The sequence below is a fragment of the Notechis scutatus genome, chromosome Z, assembly GCF_049901735.1.
Source record: "Notechis scutatus isolate UNSWTSFEM ecotype Mainland chromosome Z, rNotScu1.2, whole genome shotgun sequence".
In the NCBI taxonomy this organism is placed as follows: domain Eukaryota; kingdom Metazoa; phylum Chordata; class Lepidosauria; order Squamata; family Elapidae; genus Notechis; species Notechis scutatus.
Window position 1 is genome coordinate 131,058,001 of NC_142025.1, and position 3,606 is coordinate 131,061,606.

The 3,606-nt window shown below is 35.9% G+C and overlaps 1 pseudogene; it reads left to right on the forward strand.

Annotated features, from left to right (window-relative positions):
• Window positions 1-1,573: 1,573 nt before the first annotated feature.
• Window positions 1,574-2,472, forward strand: LOC113429363 (vomeronasal type-2 receptor 26-like; annotated as a pseudogene).
• Window positions 2,473-3,606: the final 1,134 nt, after the last annotated feature.

Consider the following 3,606-nt stretch of genomic DNA (forward strand, 5'->3'; position numbering starts at 1 on the left):
GCAGCAAGAAGATACCAGCAGCTGTCATTGGGGGTACTGACTCAGAAACCTCTGTTCACATAGCTATTATCTTAGGGATTTACAAGATTCCTCAGGTAAGGTGGATTACACATGTATTGTTTAGGAATTTATTATCTATTACACTATTTCTCAATCTTGACAATATTAAGATTGGTGGACTTCAACTCCCAATGATGTACTTAAAAGGTTATTAAGAAATGTATTATCCACACTTATTAAGAAAGTATTTGCATTTGTTAAGAAACTTATTATGTACAGAATATTGTTTAGATTTTCTCTATAGTGATGTACCAAAAGCAGGTTGATCTGAGCAGAAATAAGCATCTTCTAAGTTTAGTTTGAGAATACAAAGACTTTTTAGATCTCATTGCCAGCACCACAAAATCATTTTCCTCCTTAATGTGATGCAATTTCCTTCTCCTTTGCTGGTAATGTGATATTTCAGGAAGGAGAGATGTTGCATTTTTTCCCCTCTCATTTGCTCTGCGGTAAATTTGTTTGTAAAGTGTTAGTGAAATTTAAAACTTGATTTAATTATACAAGTTATGAATGGATAATATGCATAAAAGGGCTTCCTTGTTGGAAGGACATTCTCACAATGCTCATTGGTGTTTATCTGGTGTTTATATGTTTGAGTTGGCCATGCCCATTCAGCCATGCCTACCCAGCCAGTCATTAGGGCAGAGAATCAGTTGTTAAATTATTTGAATCCCACCACCAACATTGAACAGGCCTGAAGTCAAATACAAGCAGAATGTATCACAAAACACTGATCACATAAGTTATTTTCAGATATTAGTGATGAAAAAAGCCTACTCAGAGTAATGGTAAGTTTCATCAACAATACATGCTATTTTCAACCATTTGTTATATGTGTACATATCTGCACAAACACAGGAAACTACTGAATATTTCTCAGAAGTTTGTGATGCATGTACTGATTTCTGAAAATGATTGGATTCAAGGGAATAAAATATGTTTTTTTTCTCTCTCATTCTCTTTAATGATAGACAATACCTCTTGCTCTGTGCAATGATCATTGCCCAACAGGCTCCAGAAAGAAAATGAAGGAAAGTGAGCCTTTTTGTTGCTATGATTGTAATATTTGTCCATCAAGAAAATTTTCAAATGAAAAAGGTAGGAAATATTGAATTGTTATATTTATGCGTGTGCATAAATAAAGTATGTATCCATAAAGACAGCCACAGAGATTTCACACAGAGATATCACACACTTAGAGGTCATCTCTCATTATTTGTGAGAGTCCCATTCTAGATGAGCTCTCCAATAGGAAGTTTTAACAAATATCTATTTAACAGAGATGTGAATAGTTGTTAATGTTGCTGAACTACATCTGCCAGCACTTCTGGGTTGGAGGATTGGAAGCAATGAATGATGAGAATTGTTGCACGTTTCAGTTTCAAAATCCATAGTTGTCCACTGAAGTTTAATGACATAGGATGTTTTCATTTAGTAAATATTTCTCAATAAGCAAAAGTATGCAAAATTTGAAAACTGCTATGAATTCTGAAATACTAAACATATTTTCACAGATATGGATGACTGCTTAGACTGTCCAGAAGAACAGTATCCAAACAAGGAAAAAAATTTGTGCATTCCAAAGGATCTAAATTTCTTGTCTTACAATGAAACTTTGGGCATCACTTTGGCTGTTCTGGCTTTATCATTTTCTGTGACCACAGTGGTGGTACTTGGAATTTTCATAAAACATCGGAAGACTCCCATTGTCAAAGCTAACAACCGGAATCTCACTTATCTTCTCCTTGTCTCCCTCTTCCTCTGCTTCCTCTGTTCCTTGCTATTCATTGGTCAGCCCCAAATGCTGACCTGTCTTCTTAGTCAAATTGCTTTTGGGATCATCTTCTCAGTTGCTGTCTCTTCAGTTTTGGCCAAAACCCTCACAGTGGTTCTAGCTTTTATGGCTACTAAGCCAGGATCAAAAATGAGAAAATGGGTGGGAAAAGATTTTCAAATTCTCTGATTCTCTGTTGTTCCTGCATTCAAGCAAGTATTTGCATATTGTGGCTGTGCACTGGCCCTCCGTTCCCAAATTTGGACTTGGATTCTCTTCCGGAAGAGATTGTAGTTGAATGCAATGAAGGATCAGGCAACATGTTCTATTATATTTTAGGATATATGGGATTTCTTGCTCTCATCAGCTATATTGTGGCTTTCTTTGCTCGAAAACTGCCAGACTCTTTTAATGAAGCCAAATTTATTGCTTTTAGCATGCTGGTGTTTTGTAGTGTATGGGTGACTTTTGTGCCAACTTATCTCAGCATGAAAGGAAAATACATGGTAGCTGTGGAGATCTTCTCCATCTTGGCTTCCAGTATAGGAATATTGGGATCTATCTTTTTCCCTAAATGCTACATAATCATACTGAGACCAGAACTCAACACAAAGGAGCACCTAAAAATGAAAAATTAAGAATTATTGCTATCCATTGATTTGAAGAAGTTAGCACTGGCTATAAGAAGAAAGTTTGGGAGATAGAATGTTGCTCAGTTGTGAGCAGAAAAAAAAATGTAACAAAAAAATATAGCTCCAACTTGATCTCATTGTCCTTAAAATGGAGAAAGGGGATCCTTTGGAGTAGCTATCAAATGTCTGTAAATATAACATATAACAATAAAGTAATATTCCTGTAATCCCTGCAGCATCAGTTTTGTGGCCGGGCCTACTTGAAAATATTGACATGTTATTTGGAAGTAAACATATTTGATTATAATATTTCTTTTTCAGGCCTTAAAGCAATGCATCTTGTCAGCTAAACAAAGGCAAGATACTGTATTTATCTCACTGTATAAACTGTATATTTAGGTTCACTTTTATCCTCCATTTCATATTTACTTCATATTACATATCCTCTCATTAAAATATTTCAATTATGACTGCTCTATGACAAGTACAGTGAAAGGCAGATTGATAACCATTGTTAAAGATAAAGCCCACAATAGATGAAAATCTAATGTACAATGGGCAAAGAACATGCTTTCTCAGAGTCTGCGGAGGTGAGAAAAAAATGATTGGCTGGTTCGAGCCTAGAGGATGGGGAATTCTGAGAGTTGAAGGCCACACATCATAAAATTGCTGAGGTTGAGAAACACTGAGCTCAAAATTTTCAGTGTCAAATCCTTTATTTGAAGCCACAGTAAGCTAACCCATCTCAACTGGTCTGATTTCTTGGCCAACCTGCTTCACAAAGTGAGGCATAAAAAAGTATGAAGGTGATAATGGCTAATTTATTTATACCTAAAAATGGAAACTATTTTTGTTTCTAGTCACAAACACATCTTCACGTGGAGACTAGACACAGCTGCAGCCATTTTTCCTACTGTGATGATTCCCCTTTCGGTGCCATTTTTTATCTGTGCAAGCACAGATGGTCATGCTCAAAATTGGGTTGCGACTGTAGTCCTGGAATGAATTATGGTCACGACCCAAGGTTCCACTGTATTCTTAGATACTTCAGAGATAATTGTATGGTTCTTTTGGTCATAAGAATGCAGTACAAGATATTTAATGGATAAAGTCAAAGGACTATTCACTCCATCATATTAT